General features: G+C 35.2%; 1 protein-coding gene across 7 annotated transcripts in view; it reads right to left on the minus strand.

The window, feature by feature from the left end:
- The window catches only part of LOC143238157 (fibroblast growth factor receptor 2-like), a 73,254-nt gene extending 52,686 nt beyond the window's left edge, over window positions 1-20,568 (minus strand). For 2 of the 7 annotated variants that reach the window (XM_076478137.1, XM_076478131.1), the window contains exon 1: window positions 20,252-20,568. The gene's annotated coding sequence lies outside the window, so the exon portion shown is untranslated. Of the gene's footprint in view, window positions 1-3,757; window positions 4,031-18,996; window positions 19,267-20,251 lie in introns of those variants that run through there. The other 5 variants (XM_076478136.1, XM_076478132.1, XM_076478134.1 and 2 more) reach the window with 5 other exon arrangements.
- Window positions 20,569-22,019: the final 1,451 nt, after the last annotated feature.

Raw genomic sequence — 22,019 nt, forward strand, 5'->3', positions numbered from 1 at the left:
ATTTTTGTATTATTTGTATTGTATTAATGTCATACTGGCTTGGAATAAGCAGTTAAATGATAATATGAATCACCTGGGTCGTGTGTTCAAACTGTGTGTGTATGTTTGTCTTATATCAAAGCCACTTTGGGCTATCTGCTGAGCCCACCGAGGGGAATCAAACCCCTGATTTTATCGTTGTAAATTCGTAGACTTACTGCTGCACTAGCGGGGGTCAGTGTGCAGACTGTATACATGTATTTCACTTAACTCATGGTTAAGCTTCTGATTATTATTTCGAAAATAGATGTATCTACAGTTTGTGAAGAAACATTAAAATATATATAATTTTTGTTCCTCGCCATTCTTTCTTCCCCATAAGATTTCAAAATCACCAATTCTGTTGAGAGAATTTCTACAGAATACGGTTGTATTGTGATGACGTGAAACCCACTTGAAGTAAATATGTATTCTAAAGACGGTTGGTATGGATGTTAGCACTTTAATTAAAATAAAGTACAGAATAGCGTTTCAACCTTCTGTGTGTGTTTTTGTATAGCAAAGCCACATCGGGCTATCTGCTGAGCCAACCGAGGGGAATTGAACCCCTGATTTTAGCGTTGTAAATCCTTATACATACCGCTGTACTAGCAGGGCGAATCTTCAGGTTGACAGGTTTGTCTTGAGAATACGGATGTATTGTATTTATTACGAAGCTACTAACAAAGGTCATTCTTAATTTTGGACTACCGACCTACAGCTTGAAGTTCGGGGAATATTTTGTGGTATCAAATGGATTTGAATCCGATTTAATAGCTCTTAAACCAAGACTTTTACCGCAGGGTCAACCCGCACCCATAGAATACGATAAGCTATATAAAATCATTTTGTGAAATATAATAACAAAAAAAGAAAATCAACACAGATCCACTAAAGAAACAACAACAGCACTGTCTTAGTGATCTGTTACCCCGTTTTTCTTCAGAATGTTCTCGTTTAGAGAACGATAAAAATGGCGTAAACCTGATGAAAAAAGATTCCCAAAAACTCTTAGTATGGTGCTACACAGAAGATTAAGTATGAACATTACATCGGTGGAGTTATGAAAAGTCTAGTTAATTGTGCAGTAGGCAGGTTATCTGGGTGAAAGCAGAAGTGTTCTTAACACTCCTACGAAAAGTGGGGCCTAATAGGCCCCAGAGCAACTTGAAAGGTTATTAATATTAGGCTAATAATTTTGTATTTAAATGAAATTGCCATTTAAATACATTAATGAATGGATTAACGAGATTCCCACTGTCCCTATCTACTATCTAGCGAAACCACAGCCAGGGGAACGGGCTTGGAGAAATCAGGACTAGAAACGTCTTTTCGTAGGAGTGTTAAGTAATTTACTAGTTAGGTCTAAATTGAAATGGTCTCCTTATCTACGAAAGGATATTGACTTACTGAAAATAAAGGTTTCACAGGAGAGTTACTAGGACGATTTTGAGAATTGAATAATTAACGCATCTTAACCTTTTTTTGAGAAAAGAAAGGTAAGAAGACATAGCCTTATTAAAAATCACAAGATTATCTTATTTTTTGAAGGGGTTGTATTCTGAAGAGAAGAAGACAAAATTTTAAGATTCGTAAAACACAGGCTAGTTTTCAGTTTTATTTTTCTAACAAGGAATAAGTTGATTTCAGAAGTGGTGGAGGTCAACATTCTACAAGAGTTTACGAAATGAACAGTTAAATTCCTGGAAATAAAAGATAGGTTTAAACATGTACTTTTCTCAAGGATGGGTAATCAAAAACATCTTTGAAGGACCAAACTGCCCTTTTTTTTATGTGATGCTAAGGAACAGAGAAATTGCCTTGACCATCAAACATACATTAGTCCTAAGTAAACAGATCAATGTGTCTCAAACTGTCACTGTGTTTGGAGAACATGAACATCTATAAAATATTTTGGATAAGGTATTCACACTAAAAAAAACTTAAGTTGTTCAAACTTAGAAGAAAATTTCAGAAAGGGTCACAACTCCCATGTAATCGATTAAGTTCTTGATGATTGTTATGTCTTCAATTTATCAGAGGAAAGGTTATCAAGTTCCCATTTTTACTGAACAGAAACGCACAAATATCAAAATAGCTTTCAAAGTAACGGATGGCAGCGCTGAAGAAACGTAAACAATACCAGGAAAAAGTTATTTCTAAGGAACTAAGAAAGACTGGCGCCTCCACCATAACCAAGTAGTTAAGCACTCGACTCATTATCCGAGGGTCGCAGGTTCGAATCCCCGTCGCACCAAACATCCTCGTCCTTTCAGCCGTGGGGCATTATAATGTGACCATCAATCCCGCTATTCGTTGATAAAAGAGTAGCCCCAAGGTTTGGCGGTGGGTGGATGAATAGCTTACCTTCCCTCTAGTCTTATACTGCCAAGTTATGGACGACTAGCGCAGATAGTCTTTATGTTGCTTTGCGCGAAATTCAAAACAACCAGCCAAGACTTGTACACTTTTTTTTCACTAATATTTTATACAAAACAAAGGAAATATTTTTGGAATAAGATATAAAAATAAAGTAACTTAACTTTTCTAATATTTTAAGTATTTGTATGTAAACAAAATTGCATACGCGGTATATTTATGGTTCATAATACCGGGGAGCCCAAATGACCAAACCAGTACTACCTCTATAAAACATTACAACATCCTACACTAACTTCTTGTTCAGAGTTTTTTTCGTTGTTGTTGTTTTGTTATCTAAGAGTAAGAGTTGCGCTTGGATAAACGGGCTTTTCGGTAACGGTCAGATGCTACAAATGTACGATATTATTATTATTACTACTGAACACTCTGTAAATTACCATTTCTAAGGTTCACTACTCGACAGTGAAGTAATTATAAAGTTGTTTAATATCGCACAAAACTTTCGATCTCTTTACTCCTAAACATTTTTTGGACTCAAAGAAAAACTATATTCAAAAACGTCAGTGTTGAATTGTTATTACAAATATGTATATAAAGTCAATCCATCATTCAATAAGTTCGATCTGTTCATTGCAGTTAGTAAAACAACAAAAAGCACATCAACTGGTTATATTTTATTTTTGTTTGTTTTGGAATTTCGCACAAAGCTACTCGAGGGCTATCTGTGCTAGCCGTCCCTAATTTAGCAGTGTAAGACTAGAGGGAAGGCAGCTAGTCATCACCACCCACCGCCAACTCTTGGGCTACTCTTTTACCAACGAAAAGTGGGATTGACCGTAACATTATAACGCCCCCACGGCTGGGAGGGCGAGCATGTTTGAGCGCGACTAGGGCGCGAACCCGCGACCCTCAGATTACGAAGCGCACGCCTTAACGCGCTAGGCCATGCCAGGCCTCAACTGGTTATACACTTAGCATATGCATCATTACTGTAATTTTGTTTATTTTCTTTGCACCTCCATTTCCACATTATTTTCTAATGAAATGAAAATGTTTTAGGTTATCCGGCTTCTTAGCATTCATGTTCTTACGTTATGTGTACAAACGTTCACTGCGAATATTGGCTGTTCTAACGACGCATGTACTACTTTACTGTGTAGTGCACTCTTTATTGTCAGTAAAATTGCAGTTCCAAGTTAGTTAAGACAAGTTTTGTTATCGAAGGTGAGCTTAAAGTATTCTATGTTACAAAATGCAATACACGCAACTTACAACTACGGCGTAACTCCAGCTAATAAAACAAATTTTCTTCATATATGCTAAACAAATAAAAATTAACAACATGGAGGTTTCTTACCCACACTTTGTTGCTGAGAAGAAACCGTTAAGACTTAAAAACAATATGAAAACCACGTTATAGTTGGCCACAAACCCACGATTCGTTATTCGTAAAGTTATTGGTAAGTAAACTGGATAGTGGTACAGGAACAACGTATAAGTTGTAAGGTCTAACTTCCGAATAAATAGTAGTTCTTCTGAAATGCCGTCTGCTAACTGTTAAAAACACACTGATGACGACTTTCCCGATGCTTAGAGCGTTGTGCGGAGTGAATCACTACCGTATTAGACTTAAGAAAATCAAGGATGACAAACTAAGTCACGTGCTCAAACTCGTATAATTTATCTACGTGCTTATCCGTCAATGTCTGTGGTCGCTCTTCGAAACTGATTGCATATATTATAAAAGTACTATAAACACGTTTTTATATTGAACAATATCACGAGAGTTTCGGGATATTAAAATAACCATATTAATATACATTAACTACTTCCTCGCTGCACTTAAGTTACAACATCGAATACTCACTGCAGCTTCATGTAACTGCTATAAAAGGCACCAATAGACACTTTTTTCTTATTTAACATTTACCCTTTTACTTAAATTCTTTATGGGTACATCTGAAGTTGGAACTTAAATCTTGGTTTTTATATACAAAATTTTCAAAAATACAGTTACGATATACAGTTATGATATACAGTTATGATATACAGTTATGATATACAGTGCAAAATTCAAACTCGTTATCCAGCCGAGCCAGTCAATTCCAGTGTTATACTGACTTTCCTACCAGTTGTTTTGTTTTGTTTTTTCACTGTAAATTCCTATCTTTACACAATAGAGAATGCTCCTTAGACAATAATAAGAGAAACCTTTAATTTCAAGGAAGTCCACTAACGTGCTGTCTCTTTGAAAGGTTATAAACTTCAATGCTAACCTGAGCTCTTAGAAAGAAGCTGTATACAAAATACCAAAAATTTCACATATAAGCCCAATAAGCTGTTGAACTGCCTCAGTTGAAATAGCTGTTAATTTTACCCTTAAATAACTAGTGAAAAATATATTTTTAGTAAGATATATATTTGCATTACTTTGTTTAGGTATAGAAAGACATATCACTTGAAATGGTTTATCTACGAAAATGACCTTGTATATTTGTTGAATTTTGTGTAAATCTGTTAGAAGGCTGTCTGCACTAGCCGTCCCTAATTTTGAACTGATAGAACTAGGAAGACATCTAATTAACAACACCCCCCCGCCAACTCTTAGGTTTCTTCTTCCAAACGACTAGTGGCCCACTGGAATCCATCACATTTTAACGCCCCCGTCACAGAAAAGGGCAAGCATTTTTGGTGAGGGAGTTTGGTACTGCTACCCGCAGATCAGACCTGATCTTGTATATCACATGTTTCTGTGATATAAAAAAGGCTCAGTTATCACCATTGTCGATTATTAACAATGCAACTGACCTTCAAATTTGTTTATCCCCGAAAAGCATTCAGGCGAAACTTAATGCAAAAGGATGAAGTCGAAAACGTGTTTAAACACAGCAATCTGGGAGTAATATGATATATTCTACAGTTATGCTCAAATATATATATCATCCAAAACTGGTTATTAACAACATTTGTAGACTTTTGAACGTATGCTCAACTGACTTGCAAAAAAAACACAAAAAACTCTTTAAACACAATACCTGTACAATTGAAAGAAAATGCTTCTACTAAGTATCAGTAACTTTTGGCAAATGCTCATGTAATGATTAGATATATGGCACTCGCTCCTCATTCAGTGATGAACCTATTTATCAAATACCTCACCCCTCTACCAACCTATCCACCTATACTCACTCAGCTACTCACATTTCTTTCCATTCATGTATCTGTTCACTCAAGTGTGTACTCTTCTACCAACTCAAGCATCTATTCACCCAACTATAACCTTACTACCAACACATGTATGTCTAATTACTCAGTTGCTTATTCTTTTACCATCCCATGCACCTATTTCTTCAGCTACTCATATTTCTATCATATCCACACTTACGAATCTAATTATTCGCTTTTTCTATTCACTCATGTTCCTATTCATTTTTATTATTTCCCCACCTCCTATTTGCTGAAGCATCTGGAAGTTCTTAAATTAAATCGTTTGGCACAAAAGTTACAAACATCATAAATTAAAGTGCGAAAACCCAGTGTTTGTCTACTGGATCATCGAACTTTGATTTTTGGTAAAAAAACATATATAGCTCAGAATTAAATAATAATTTAGCTCTAACAGCAAGAATACAAAAATAACAATTGACTATATAAAGGCTTTAATATACTCACAAACTAATATTATGCATGCGAGCCTTTCTTGAATATACAATATTGTTTAGTTTAAGAGTTATTATTTAGTTTTTATAACAAGAGTGATATATGTTAATTATTTTAAAAGCGAAAGTTGTAACAAGTAACGTTACGTAACTTTGTACGAATCGCACGTTGTTTATGTCGTTTAATTGTTGTGCTCGGCTTTTGCAATATTGTTGACGTCATCTTACTTGAAGCTCCCAAGTCTTTCTTGTTATGTTTGATATTGTTGTTACTACAAGTCTAACCCCCAAGCAGTACAGAGGTAGATCTGCGGATTCACAACGCTAGGAACCGAGTTTCGATACTCGGGGTGGGAAGAGCACAGATGGCTCATTGTGTAGCTATGTGCCTAATACCAAACAAACAAGTTAAATGGAAAGCTAAGTATTTTAAAACTTTTCTGTCGCATATTATAAATACATGCAGATACAGAGAGGAAGTAGAAGTAAGGTAGTGAAAATAAAAATGAATATAAAATATTGTCAGTTTAACCGTAACGGGTTATTTATAAAGTACAAATTTCACATAATGTATTGTAACAACGGAGATAGAGAAAAATAATTCGTCTTGGCCTGGCGTGGCTAGGTAGTTAGGGGTGCTCGACTCGTAATATGAGGGTCGCGGGTTCGAATCCCTGTTGCACCAAACATGCTTACCCTTTTAGTAGTGGAGGCATTATGTGACGATCAATCCCAGTATTCGTTGGTAAAAGAGTAACCCAAGAGTTGACAGTGGGTGGTGATGACTAGCTGTATTCCTTCTAGTGTTAAACTGCTAAATTAGGGACGGCTAGCGCAGATAGCCCTCGTGTAGCTTTGCGCAAAATACAAAAGCAAACAAACAAAATAATTAGTCTTATCAATTGTGCTTTAAAGTAATTGAACCAAACTGTATGGGCTTTTGGCATAAAGGAGAATTATTTAAAGCCCTGGTTAGAACTATGGTAAACCACGAGGTAACATAAGTTAATTTTTCACTGATTGCATTGTGCTAACAGGAGAGAAGAAATAGTACGTCTTATCAATTGGCTGCAAAGTAGCTGAACCAGCCTGTGTGTGAACGAACTTTTAAGAAAGAGTGAATTATTTGAAGCTTTAGCTTCAACTGTGGTGATCAATGTTGTAAAGAATTTTTTGGCTTGTTTTTAATATATTATTCTAAAATAAGTGAATTTTGTGCTGTCCGTTTATTTTTGAAGTTTATCGTCAAAACTCATAGGAAACTACTGTAAAGAATTCAGCCCTCTAAAAATCTGATAGACTTATGCTTATATTATTTAACCAATATTAAAATTAATTATATAACAACACTATAATACATTTAAAATATACAAGATGGCGAAGCTCCCTCAGTAAACCAAAACTTTGTGCGAGATATTCAACGCAAACTTCTTTGAATTTTTCGTCCACTTGTTTTCGGAACACATTTCAAGCACAGTTGGTTATCGAAGACACATTAGAGAAAGAACTTTTATTAATAACAGAATCTCCCTCTCACATCTTTTAATTCTTGTTTGTTGTAAAGAAAAGATACTTAACGGGGCTTTTCCGATGAACACCCACAGAAGTGTATTCTGGAAGGCATAATATGTATGTTGGGAGATCAGATTTTACAAAGTAAATCAACAAACTAAAAGATATTGTTATGTGTACTTAAAAGCAAAAACAATTTTATAGTTTCAATAAAAATTACTAAAATATTTTGTTTACCTACGATGTTACATTTACATCACGATACTAGTATATATTTTTTTTTTATTTAAGGGTAGAAAATGTTTACTCTTGCCCTTTCCTGCGAGCGTCCATGTCTTTTTGTGGTCTTTCCAAGGCAGGCATCGAAACTTATTTTTTGTGTGATAAACCTACTAACTTAACGCTGCTGCTGGTTAGGGCACTTGATCCGGAATCTATTGGTCGTGGATTCGAATTTCCGTTACTACACATGCTCGCCCTTTCAGCCGTGGACGCATTATAACGTAAAGATTAATCCCTCTATTCGTTAGTAAAAGAGTAGCCTACAACTTTGTGGTGGATGGTGTTGACTAGGTACCTTCCCTCTAGTCTATCATTGCTAATTTATAGATGGCTAGTGCAGACAGTTCAGGAGTACTTTTGAGAGAAATTAAAAACATAAAACAGGAGAATAATTCAGAAACAACCTGCAAAATACATTTAAGACATCAAACCAACCAACAATGAATATGGCTTTCCGCAATAAAGTTAGCAACTACATTACACGAAGAGATAATATATGCCTATCTTCCCAGTCGCACCACAAGTGACCCAAACGAAACACTTGGTTGCTACAACCAAGATACAACAACAGAACTACTTACCAAAGAAATCACCATCACAGAAATACAAGACGCACTTAAAGGACAAAAATAATGCCCCAAGCCAAGATAGTATACAATATAAAATAATCAATCACATAAGACACGGTGTAATTGTACGAGCATCTATAAGCAATTTTTTATCTTTACCTCAAAATCTAACTTGGAAGCTAGCAGATGCTATACTTTATTCTGAAAGAATGAAACCAATCAATAAGCCGGAAAAATACATGCTAATCAGCCTAATCAGCTATATTGGTAAACTCCTAGAAAAAACCATTAGCTTCAGACTGTTGGCATAACTCGAATTGACATCGCAATCACTGGAAATACAAAATGATTTCTAAAAATGCTCTCTCACATGTTCAAAGAGGCCCGTGCCACTTCTATCTTTAGAAGCCTCTAGCTATGATAAAAATAAAACACATGGAAACAAATTAAGACAATCATTAGCTCAAAAGAAAAGTGAGACATAATTTGAGCATTTGATTTGTATATATACTTTGCAGCTTTAAGCTGAGAGTGTGTGTCACATTTTGATCTGATTGGGAAATACATAAAAACAAGTCCTGAAACTTAATAAATACATAGTGTGTAAATTTGAGGTCCCCTTTGAGAGCCCAGGCCAGTTGGCCTTACAAGCTATAAATAATTTAATATGGCTAAAAAAAAAACATAACAAATGTTTTGAATCTAAATGAATGCTCTGTCGTGTATTTTCTTAATATTGAGAAAGCCTTGGACAGTGTATAGCACATGTAACAGATTTACCATTATACGTATATTATAATACCAACGTTTTGTTACAGTATAGTTTTCTTTTTGGCATATGACTTATATTCTTGACTGTGTATTGCACAAGTCCGTCTGTTCTCGAAACTTATAAAGAATTCTTGAAAGTGGCAATCAACAATATCCGTTTACGAAAGCGCACGATATCATTGTTGAAAATTTTAGAACTCAACATGATTGGCATATAAAAACTGACGCGCCGAAAGATCATTATTATTATTGGAAGCTAAAGTCAGTGTGCTATAGGCCTAAGACACTATAATTATGATTAACACCTATTTATCGAATAACTACAAAATTTGACTAGCAATGTTATAGATTTCGAGCATTATAAACCGTTCAACTTCAGTGAATTACTTCTGACGTTATTATTTTCACGAAGACATCTTTGCAGGAAGGAGTTAGCTCGTACCCTGTGTGAATCCAGCCAAGAAAAAGACAGCATAAGCTTAGGTTAGGTGTAATAATATCAACTCAGAATGAATTTACTCGTCAAGGAACTGGACCATCAATAAAATATTCCGTTCAAGATCGGATATAAGACTCAATTTAAGCGATGAAACTCGACCTAGCATGGCCAGGTGGTTAAGGGACTTGACTCGTAAACTGAGGGTCGTGGGTTCGAATCCCCGTCGCACCCAATATGCTTGCTATTTAAGCCATAGGGGCGTTATAATGTTTTGGTTATATATTTAAATATATTTGTGTTAAAAAATAAAGTTGTGTGTTCCAATCTTGTTAATAAGTAACATAAAGTTGATACATATTAACATTTAATTAACTGTTAAATTAAAATTTCTGGTTATTTGAAATAGTAATATGTAACGTACGTAACACAATAAATCGGAGACTCGTTCGACATAAATTATAGTACGTAACGTACAACGGGTTAAATGAAACTATTTCGCTGACTTTCCAACTTTCTAGATAACAGAGGAACGAGATTAAATGTATCGGTCACTTTCTATTTAGTTCCAGAAACAGGAGTCTCACAAGGAGTAGTCAGCTCTATACTATTCATCAAGTATATGAGCGAAACATTGTTCAATCCAAATTACTGCTTATGCTCCCATTTTACTTATGCTATGGCTAGATAGATGAGCTCCTACACTCCAACCACAGCCGCGACACAGAGAAATAGAAAACTTCTGAAACACATGAAGAATTAAAATAAATGTTCCAAAAACGCAAGTCATATCATCTACGGCCCGGCATGGCCAGGTGGTTAAGGCACTCGACTCGTAATCCTAGGGTCGCGGGGTCGAATTCCAGTCGCACCAAACATTCTGGCTCTTTCAGCCTTGGGGACATTATAATGTGACGGTCAATCCCACTATTCATTGGTAAAAGAGTAGTCCAAAAGTTAGCGATGGGTGGTGATGACTAGCTGCCTTCCCTCTAGTCTCACACTGTTATATTAGAGATGGCTAGCACAGATAGTCCTCGAGTAGCTTTGCGCGAAATTCAAACCAAACAAAACATATTATCTATAAAATTAATTAAAACGACTAGACAACCCCCAAAATGAAACCTTTCTCCAGGTGACTACATCACCCAATTTCCTGGGTTTAATCTATGATTCCATGGATTAAACACGTAAGCGACATTACAAATAAAATGTAGTAAAGAGCAAATTATGTTCAACGTCTGACTGGCAACTCCAAGGGCGCAGTAACAGAAAACAGCTTAAAATATACAAAACCTTGGCAGGTATATCCTTCCTGCTCGGTAAAACATAGTTAAATTGCCCCAAAATAAACTACAGAAAATACATAATTCAATAATCACAAAAACTTACAGAGTTCCCACAACCACAAACACATTCTACACAGTTATGAAAACATCCCTCTGCTGTTAGACACGTCTTAAGAGATCAACAAACTGTTTCAAGAAAAGATGCTTCACTGAGCACCATGAAAACTTTTATCGCACTTTTGAATCTAGTTAAACTTGTTATATTTACGACCACCTACTCCGCGAAAACCGGTAGCTTCATTTAATGCAAGTTTTACTTTTAAAAAAAAGTTTATACAAAAATAAAATTTACATTACATATATTTTATCGGAAACTATGGAACTCATTGTACGAACAAGGCTGTATTCAAATCGAAAGAAAAAATGTGATATTGTTGAAAGTAAAATACAGAACAATTTACGTTTTCACTCATGAAAAAGACCACTCGCGTATTCAACAACCACCGACAACCGTAACGCGGTCACAGTGTCTGCATGTTGCAAAGTAGGATATCCTAGCTACTAGATTATACGATATTCGACTAATATCGTTGGGTTCATGAAGCATCAACCAATTAAACAACAATCAAAGAGGAAGGTAGAAGTACAGCATTTACCTGATCCTCCTGGGTCTCATGATCAAACTACAATCCCAACAACACATTCATTTTCAGTTTAATTAGAATTTTAATCTTATGTTCGAACATGTTTGTTTGTTTGTTTTGGAATTTCGCACAAAGCTACTCGAGGGCTATCTGTGCTAGCCGTCCCTAATTTAGCAGTGTAAGACTAGAGGGAAGGCAGCTAGTCATCACCACCCACCGCCAACTCTTGGGCTACTCTTTTACCAACGAATAGTGGGATTGACCGTCACATTATACACCCCCACGGCTGGGAGGGCGAGCATGTTTAGCGCGACGGGGGCTCGAACATGTTTGACAGAATGGATTGATGTTCGTGTTTATTGAACAGATTACGAAATTAGTGCAGGAAAAAAACAGCTGTTCAAGATTTGCCAACATATCAGAAGAAAGACAAAACGCTGTAATTCTTGATGACGAGAAACTCACTCGAAATAAAAATGTACCTCAGATACATACGCTATAATATTAGTTTCCATCATGCAAGTATTAGCGAAATATGAAAATAACCCAACTGGCAGGATGTTAGTTATTAGGTTGCAATAAAAACGAAAAAAATGAACAATTACATAATTCTAGGTGGAAAGTATTCGTTCAATTTTCCCTTATTTCAATCACGCATATCGTTTTTCAAATTCCTTTCAAGAGCTTCTCGTTTTAAATAGCTTTTTGTTTGCTTTTAAATTTCGCGCAAAGTTACACGAGATCTCTCTGCGCTAGCCGTCTTTAATTTGGTAGTGTAAGAGTAGAGGGAAGGTAGGTAATCATCACCATCTATTCTTGGGCTACTCTTTTACTCAGATTAAGATTCAAATTCACTGATTACTTGGCCATGCCGGGGCGTTTAAATAAAAGAGTTAAAACTCTGGAATTTATAATTCAAAGTACTCTAGTTATTATCCAAATAATCAAATTGTTAAAACTTTATCATTTCCTATAGCCAATTATTACGCACCTATTCATCTAACACCATTGAATAAGAAACACCATTCTAAGTAACAGAAATGTAACTTTGTTTTTGCTTTAAAATTATCAGCTAGTTTATATACCATTCAATTCTTGTGAAAAAGTCCTCATACTGCATCGTTATGAATGTTTTATATTTTTGCATGTCACAACATTCAGTATAGAGAACTGACGAAATAGTGGATGAAAGCGGTTATTTTCTACGGAGAATTTTGCTCTAATGGTTTCCATCATGAAGCTGGTTATTGTGGATTATTAGGTCAAAAATACACCCATTTCGGTCCATTTAATGACAATAAAAGCGTTTTACTTTTTTTTAAAGTTACTTTATGATTTTTAGTCGTACTATACGCTTTATACATTTTATTGTAAAATTTCTAAAAGTACTTCCGTTTATTCAGATATGAGCAGTTTCTGCAGAACACTTGGTCAATAATGTTGTTAATTTGATGTTCTAGCTATCTTTGCTCTGTTCTATCTATTCCTTTGCGATAACACTTGGTTAACTCATAGAGGTGTAGTTGTGAAGCTGAAACTTGTACGTGACGAAAATTGTATAAACCTTTGACAACGTACTATATTTAACAATTGTTATCACTGTATATTTGATATATACTACTTTCCGCTGGTTATTCTTTATTTACGCTAAATTAATGGTGCATACTCCAAAGCCTACACAAGGGTCAACAGCTGTATCCTCTTATGATAAATCAGTTGATAATTCGAGTTTACGATCTCCCTTATGTTTGAATTGAAATAACTGATAGTCAAACTTGTAGCGCCAGTCGCTGTCAGTAAATCTGATTACCGATCCCACTAAGTGACTTGAGATTTAAGTAGCCTGGAACATCATCTTGAGTAAATTAGATAGTTTGGAAATAGGTCTTTAGGAAATATAGTCAACCTGATTAATTTACATTTCTGTTCATTGTCAAGTACTCACACTTTATCGGGAGGGGTCAAAGAACATGTCATCACGTTAGTTGCTTTGCATTCAAATTTGTATTGAATTACTATTTTATAAATTCAAATTATTACTTAATTTCTCAATTGAAAAGTAAATATTAAAATAACACACCTAAATATTGATTTTTGTGCGTCACGTGATATGTTTAAGGCAGCACTGGTTCATATTACATGTTTGTGATGTAAAAATCCTTAGTCTATAGTTTCACACAAATTTGGTACTTAAATTAACGATATTAACAAGCTAGAATATAAAAAAGAACCTCACATTTTCTCTATTTGTTGACATACAGTTTATATAATGAATAAAAAAAGTGGCCCCACTCAACTCTTTGTATTTTTGGAAACGTTACTTTATATACACTTACTTCAATGCATGACATGTGAAAAATTAATCTGAAGCTCAGAATATCCCCTAGTAGCTTTCTCAGCCATTTTAATGTACTTGTAAGACATCTTGTTCTGTAGAACTAAGTTTTAAGCAGGTATGTTGTTTCTTTAGTCTGCTCGAAATTACATAGAAATATTTTTATAAAAATACATCTAAGTTTGAAAATTATAGTGGAGCTCATGGTATAGATATTTATGATTTTTTGGTTATTTCAAATGTACATTAAAAAACGTTTTTGAAATGATTTCCTTTTACGTCCTGCACATGCGAAATTTCAAAGGTTTGCCAACCTACGGCAAGTAGCATACGAGTACAAAGATCGTCTAACTGGAAGATATAATTGTTTGCTATATTAATTTATTTACTGTTCTATGTTTTTAAAACAACAAAACAACTTTATAAACCTATTTGTAAATATTAATAATTCTATACATACATATATATACTGTATAACAATTGAAATGTGATTGTATTTTACTAAATACTAGTCCATTAAAGCACAGTCAAGATAGTTCACTTTGTAAAGACTAAAAGTCAGTTTTATATTAATGGATTCGGTAACATGCGTGCATGTGAACCGTGTCAATGCAACTTCTTTAAACTGAGCCAGGTACAGCTGGAAGGTCAATAAGCTTAAAATAATAAATATAAATAAACGTATAACGTTATGGGATTTTAGCTTGTGTTTTCATGTCAAAATCCGTAGTCATTCTAGAAAGCAAAAAGCATAATTTATTTTTAGTTTTTATGGAGGTTATGAAGTTGGTCAAATTGACAGACCCCAAGTAGTTAGTGTAGAGAAAACAACAGACAAAATTTGAAGTTTTACTGTAAACAAACGCTTGAAAGTTTTAGAGGTTACATAAATAATATTTGAGATTTTGGGGACCCTTTTTTAACAATAACATGAAAAAATCACATCACACTCGGACTAGTAACGAAACAGACTCGATATTTTCACAAACAAATCATTGGTCAAAATACTTCATTAAAATAACTGGCTACACATCAGATCCATGATCCATATTACCATTATCACTCGCTGCATGTAGAGGCTTATGGTCACTTCATGAATCACCATCTCCACTGTCTGGCAAAATAACTTAAGCTAGCAGATTTCATCCATTAGTGGCATCTTTAATTTTTTTAAGTGTGATCTCAGCTCTCCACAACCGGAGATGGTGCTGGATTACTGTTAAATACATGCGACTCTAAGTTTATTGCAAGTATTGTGATTCAGCTAGTTTAAAGTAGTGCAAATTTTAGATTTAGTTGTGTTTAGAAGCAACAGTTTAATGCATGTTTGTTTACATAACTGTGTGCGAATCATACATTATGTTGTTCAATTGTCGTGAATTGGCACTTAAGTTTCATTGCTTGATGTTACTACAACCTTGTAATTTCTCATTGTTTTGATTGATTATTATTGTATTATAATACATCATAGTTTGTAAGACATTCTAAATCTCGTTCAGGTTAATAATAAGCATGCAAATGTAGTTCAACCTAGTAAGTTATAGCGAGAAATCTATAGATAGATCTAGACTGCGTGATTGTGAATTTAACCATAAACAGCATACGGTGATGATTTCTAAATGAAATTATTACAGACTGATTTTAAATAACAGAGCAAGAAAAATAATTCGTTTTGTCAAACTCTGTTCAAAAGTAGCTGAACCAGCTTGTGTGGCCTTTGACGAAAAGGTTTGTTTGTTTGTTTGTTTTTGAATTTCGCACAAAGCTACTCGAGGGCTATCTGTGCTAGCCGTCCCTAATTTAGCAGTGTAAGAATAGAGGGAAGGCAGCTAGTCATCACCACCCACCGCCAACTCTTGGGCTACTCTTTTACCAACGAATAGTGGGATTGACCGTCACATTATAACGCCCCCACGGCTGAAAGGGCGAGTATGTTTGGTGCGACGGGAATGCGAACCCGTGACCCTCAGATTACGAGTCGCACGCCTTAACACGCTTGGCCATGCTGGGCCTTGACGAAAAGGAGACAATTATTTAAAGCTTTGGATACAAATGTGATAACCAACAATATAAAGAACATTTGTGTATTTGTTTAACATATTTTAATATATTCTTTTAAAAGAAGTGGATTGTGTGCTGTATGTTTATTGCTAAACATTATCGCAAATAAGTCAGAGATACTTACAGTAAATATCTGATCCATACTTATATCAAATGCCCAAGTGGCAAAACGTTTGTGAGGGTGTTGCTAAGAAAGCAAGTGGCGTGCCATCCTAGTTTAATGTCGGCTAGATAGAGCTATAGCAAGGTTATCCAGCGCCACTGAGTGCAGATGTGACATTGTACACAGATTTTGCATTCGAAGAACATATTTGTATAATATTGCTGCAGTTGTTATATTTCCTATGTGAATATCGTGTAAGCTCCATATTGAATATATGTCCAACTTTACTTTAGCAGTCTAGAGGGAAAGTAAGGGGACAGGAATGGCATGGTGGTTAAGACGCTGAAAGTCGTGAGTTCGAATCCCTCTCACCGAACGTACTTGCACTTTCAGCCGCGAACGCATTATAATGTTACGGTCAATCCTACTTAAAGATTAACCCAAGAGTTGGCAGTGGGTGGTGTTGACTAGACGCCTTCCCTCTTGTCTATCACTGCTAAACTACGGACAGATAGCGTAAATAGCCCTCATGTAGCTTTGCGCAAATTCAAACCAATATGAAGGTAGTTATACCAGAAAAATATAAAAGATTCACACTACAGTATTACAAACGGGGATATAGCAACTGAACCAACATACAAACACATACAAAGTTCGAACAGATTTTCTCAAATCAAACGCAGAAACTCATAGATTTAGTTAAAATACTCGTATATAAATGACAAAATATTCAGAGCATGATAAGAAAAGTATCATACTCTGGTATCAAAAATTCACAGTAGTAGTTGTAATCCAATGTTACAACTGCCAAAGATACACAAGATAATTCTAAAAATGTACGAAACAAAAAGTTGTAATGTGTAGGATGTGGAGGTGGACATATAAATGCAAACTGTCCAAGAGAAAATGTGCAACCACACTGTTGTAACTGTCACACGACAAACTACAGAGGATGCCAAAAGTAAAAAAGCATTAAAATATGCGTAACAAATATACACAATAACAAGAATATTCAAGACACGTGCACAAGGAACCATGAAGCAAATGGAACACAAAGAATACCATTGTTAACAATACCAAACATATCAACACAAATCAACATGATACAAAACATACACACTCAATCTAAAGACACACAAAGGAAGACATAACACCGTAACGATGCAATAGAACAAAATGAAACAATTAGTAAAATAACAGAAACAGTTAGAAAATATATTTTATGACTTCTTAGCACAATACTGTAACCCCCCAAACCACGACGACAGTATCACCCTAATCATTAAAATAGTTATCGAACACCGAACACCATTACTCCCACAGACCATACAGTTACTTATTACTTTACAAACATTACATATCACAGCTACACAGCAAACATAACTTATATACAAATACATAACCCAACAACATAAACGGGTATGACCTTGATAAAGGAAAGTTGTAATAGTAATCAATAGACAACCAAACAACCTTATTAAATCATAGCTACTGAACAACAAACTACAATGGAGATGGGATCTGAGAAATAATATGGGCTTCATCTAAAACATTTAAGTATTAACCCAACAGTCAAGGAGAAAGGTAAAGGGTCCAGGGTGTTCCTGATCCTCCTAGGTTACTGAACGAAAAGAACAACTAGCGATTAGAATTTTTTTTTTAAAAGGCAGTAAAAATAGCGGTTGTTATTCGTCGTTTACGGGGTAAGTTTTTTTTTTTTTTAATTTCGCGCAAAGCTACTCGAGGGCTATCTGCGCTATCCGTCCCTAATTTAGCAGTGTAAGACTAGAGAGAAAACAGCTAGTCATCACTATCCACCGCCAACTCTTGGACTACTCTTTTACCAACGAATAGTGGGATTGACCGTCACATTATAACGCCCCCACCGCTGAAAGGGCGAGCATGTTTGGTACGACGGGGACGCGAACCCTCGACTCTCAAAATAACCTACCTGGTCATGTCGGGCCACGGGGTAAGAACCACTGAACTTCGATTCCACATTTCTGTATAACGGAAACACGATAGACATATTATTCAAGAAAGTATCATTTAAACTTAAAATACCAAAACTAGGAGGAGAAAACCTCTGACTTTTTTTTAAGGGAAAAAAAAAGGACAAAAATGATTGGACTGAAAATATTTACAGATAATTTTATCGAAAATATGTAATGTTGGCTTCCGATGGAAATTCATTTTCCTAACTGCAATAAAATTTTGTGTTTTGTTTTCCACTATTGATATTGTTTGAAAAATGTTACCCCTTTTGTGGAAGAATTAAACATGCTTTACTTAAGACAACTGTTATGTATTAAATATTCGAAGATTCGTTAAAATCTGAGATAAAAATTAAGAAAAAATACATGGAGTTACAAAATATTTCCCAAAATCCGTAACACTTTACCATAACGCAGTAATGTCTGATTACTGAAAAAACTATACTTTAGCAAAGTAGTGTTAACTTTGAAAGTTTTTGGAAATAAAAGGTTAAGAGCAATAGTACTTTAAGTGGCACAGATAACCCTGTTACTTTCGCCACAAAACTCACAACTAATCTACTTTAAGGTTCAGGTAGATCGAAAGCCCTGTAGGTTTAGTCAATATGTCAAACTGTAGTCAGCCACCTCAGTCGCACCAAACATGCTCGCCCTTTCAGCCGTGAGGACGTTATAATGCTACGGCCCGTCCTACTATTCGTTGGTAAAAAAGTAGCACAATAGTTGGCAATGGGTGATGATGACTAGCTGTCTTACACTGCTAAATTAGGGACGGCTAGCGCAGGTGGCCCTCGAGGAGCTTTGCGCGAAATTCCAAAACAAACAGCAACGTCAAAAAAGAAAAGTATGCTTTAATTTTAAGTGATTAGTATAGCATGTCTAGTTTCACAAAATAAGCAAAACGATTATAAACAGTTTAGTTAAACAAAAATTATACCTACTGTGGAAAAAACTTGCCGGTGAATCTCTGCATTCACAGTGAAACAAAACGCGCTGATGATATTTTACGTCTCAGTACTGGAGGTTTTGCGGTTTCTATAATTGGGTTTCTTCCTAGACGTTCCACGTAGTACACATAAACACTGCACAGTTGAAGAGTGAGGCTTATCGTCATCAGTGACGTCAAAGAAAACTGACTTCAGAAAACTCAATCCACAAGCGAATGAGGCCCGGCATGGCCAAGCGTGTTAAGGCGTTCAACTCGTAGTCTGAGGGTCGCGGGTTTGCATCCCCGTCGCGCCAAACATGCTCGCCCTTACAGCCGTGGGGGCGTTATAATGGTATAATCAATCCCACTATTCGTGGCTAAAAGAGTAACCCTAGAGTTGGCGGTGGGTGGTGATGACTAGCTGCCTTCCCTCTAGTCTTACACTGCTAAATTAGGGACGGCTAGCACAGATAGCCCTCGAGTAGCTTTGTGCGAATTTCAAAAACAAACCACAAGCGAATGAGAAAGCACAATTGTAGTTTCTACATTCGAACTGGTCTATTTATGACACTTCCACACATTTTTTATCTGCTATTATATGTATAAAAGTTTCCCAATAGCTTCAGCAAACTTAAATGAGACGGAATAAATGTATATTAAATAGATAGAATAAATATGCGTTAAATATTGCACAAGGAACTTCAAAAATATGTTAATTATGTTGTGCAGTTTAATTTGGATACTTCTTTTTTATTGTCAGATATAAAATTCAAACCCACGTGGACACAGAAAATAACACTAATATGCATACAGAAAAACACGCGCAACCACAAATAACAGCAGAAACACACAGTGAAGTTGATTATTTCATATTAGTAACACCAAAGAAATAACGAAAAACATAATTATCAAACACAAATTTAAAATGACAAACGCAAAATAAATGTATTCAACCACCAAAATTTGCCAATGTAATACAAAGCATTCCGGGCACAAAGAACCACGTTTAGCACAGCGATCAAATGGTTACTTAAGTAATGGCAGTGTCATGGTCAGAGGGACAGAGGCTATGGTGACTTTAACATACACATCCCCGGAAATAAACACTAACTAACAAAAGAAGAAGATATAAAACATTATCAACAGAAAGATTACCTTTGGAGAACTAACAATTAATATTAGTTGGCTTAAAAACTCTTCATCTGGCCATGACGGTGTTCACAATTTAACCATTAAATACACTGAAAACAATCTATTTGTTCACTTACTCAACATCATGAATCTATCGCTCTTCTCAGGCTATTATGCAAACACGTGAAGAAAAAAAATCACCGTCAAAGTCATTCCTAAATCAACATCAAATAACTCAAAGCTGGACAATTTTAAACTCATCAGTCTTCTTAGTTGCTTAGGTAAAGTATTTGAACTCATCACATCCACTAGACATCTTCTTCACAACAAAAATAACCTTATACTAAACATTCAAAAGTCTTTCTGTAAACAGCTGACCACCTAACCAGATTAACAGAATCGATCTAAAAATCCTTCAACAACAAACAGGCAACTGAAGCCGTTTCTTTGACGTAACGAAAGTTTTCATCTCTGTCTGGCACAATGCTGTTAGGTGCCGCCTCCACAAAGTTAGTAATACAGTGATTAGTTGGAGAATAATCCTCAATCCAATTAAAACGACTGTCATTCTGTTTTGACAAAGTCTCAATAAACATTTCAAAATCACCAAAAATGTTAAACTAAAACTAAATAGTGCGGAAATAAAAGTATACCCCTCAGCCAAGTTTCTAGGCATCAGCTTTGATAACCGCTTTACACGTGGGGAACCCATAAGAAATATTAACAAATCCTTCAGCAAACCATCTTCTCAGAAAAAACAAACAAACAAAGGCTGCAGCTCAGCTACCATCAACAAAATACACTGAACCAAAATTCGCCCCTTAACTGAATACGTGTGCCAAGTCATCTGTAACGTGTCCACCAGAATAAATAACTAGTTATAACGTTAACAAAATAGAATTCTAAATTTAGCCATGAGGTTTCCGAAATTTACCTCTACTAATTATTTACGCAAAACATGAGCATACAATTAATTAACAGAGAGTTAACATCTATAAATTTTATTTACTATAGAAAAGCATAAACAAGAAACCCTTTAACAATGGCCCTAAGCACTATGGTCAGGGCTTCACATGAAAAAAAGTCTCCATACAATCAGTACTTAGCATCCAAAGATAAATAAATACATTACTACAGCACATATAAAGATCAATTGATTTTAATCTATTCATGTTTGTTTTTTTTATTATAACACCTTGAGCAAAGGACAGATCGTCGGATTTACAGATCCCAGTTACCAGGAGACCCTGATCACTAGGTTTTTCTTACAATGTGGTTTGTCGAATTTTTATTGCTTTGCTTCCTCTTTTATCGTCAACAACGTCATTTGTAATAACCTTCTTTTACTTTCTGGCCCTCCAGACATTTATTCAGTCTTCATATCCGCCATTTTTTCTGATCTGATCGAGGACTTTATTGTGCAGAAGAGCGAAAAAAGCATTGTTATAAATAATAATAACGTGAGTAAAGTAGATACATTTTATGAATGTTTGATTAGAAGTTTGTATATATTTTGTTCATTAACATATGCAATGATATATATTTTTTATTACATATTATATATTTATTTCAAGCTTTAATGTACGAGTTGCATAAATTATTTTCCAAAATATAAGCTGTGTAAATAATACTGAAAAATACATTTTTAGGTATTATATTAGCTGTCAGTTTTCTTACAAATGCCAGTCAAGTATAACTATACTCAGTATTGCAAAGTATAGTGCTTAGCAGCTTCCATGGCCAGAAGCACTTATAAAATTTAATAAATGATTGAAGCAAACATTTATTACTTAGATATTTTTAAAAATATATTAAAGTCATCAATGGCTTTCACTTTAAAAGCACTCTTTACATATGCATTTGTCAATGTGATCTTCAAAAGTTGTTTGCAAGACCGGTAACTTG

Source organism: Tachypleus tridentatus, chromosome 13 (genome assembly GCF_004210375.1).
Source record: "Tachypleus tridentatus isolate NWPU-2018 chromosome 13, ASM421037v1, whole genome shotgun sequence".
In the NCBI taxonomy this organism is placed as follows: Eukaryota; Metazoa; Arthropoda; class Merostomata; order Xiphosura; family Limulidae; genus Tachypleus; species Tachypleus tridentatus.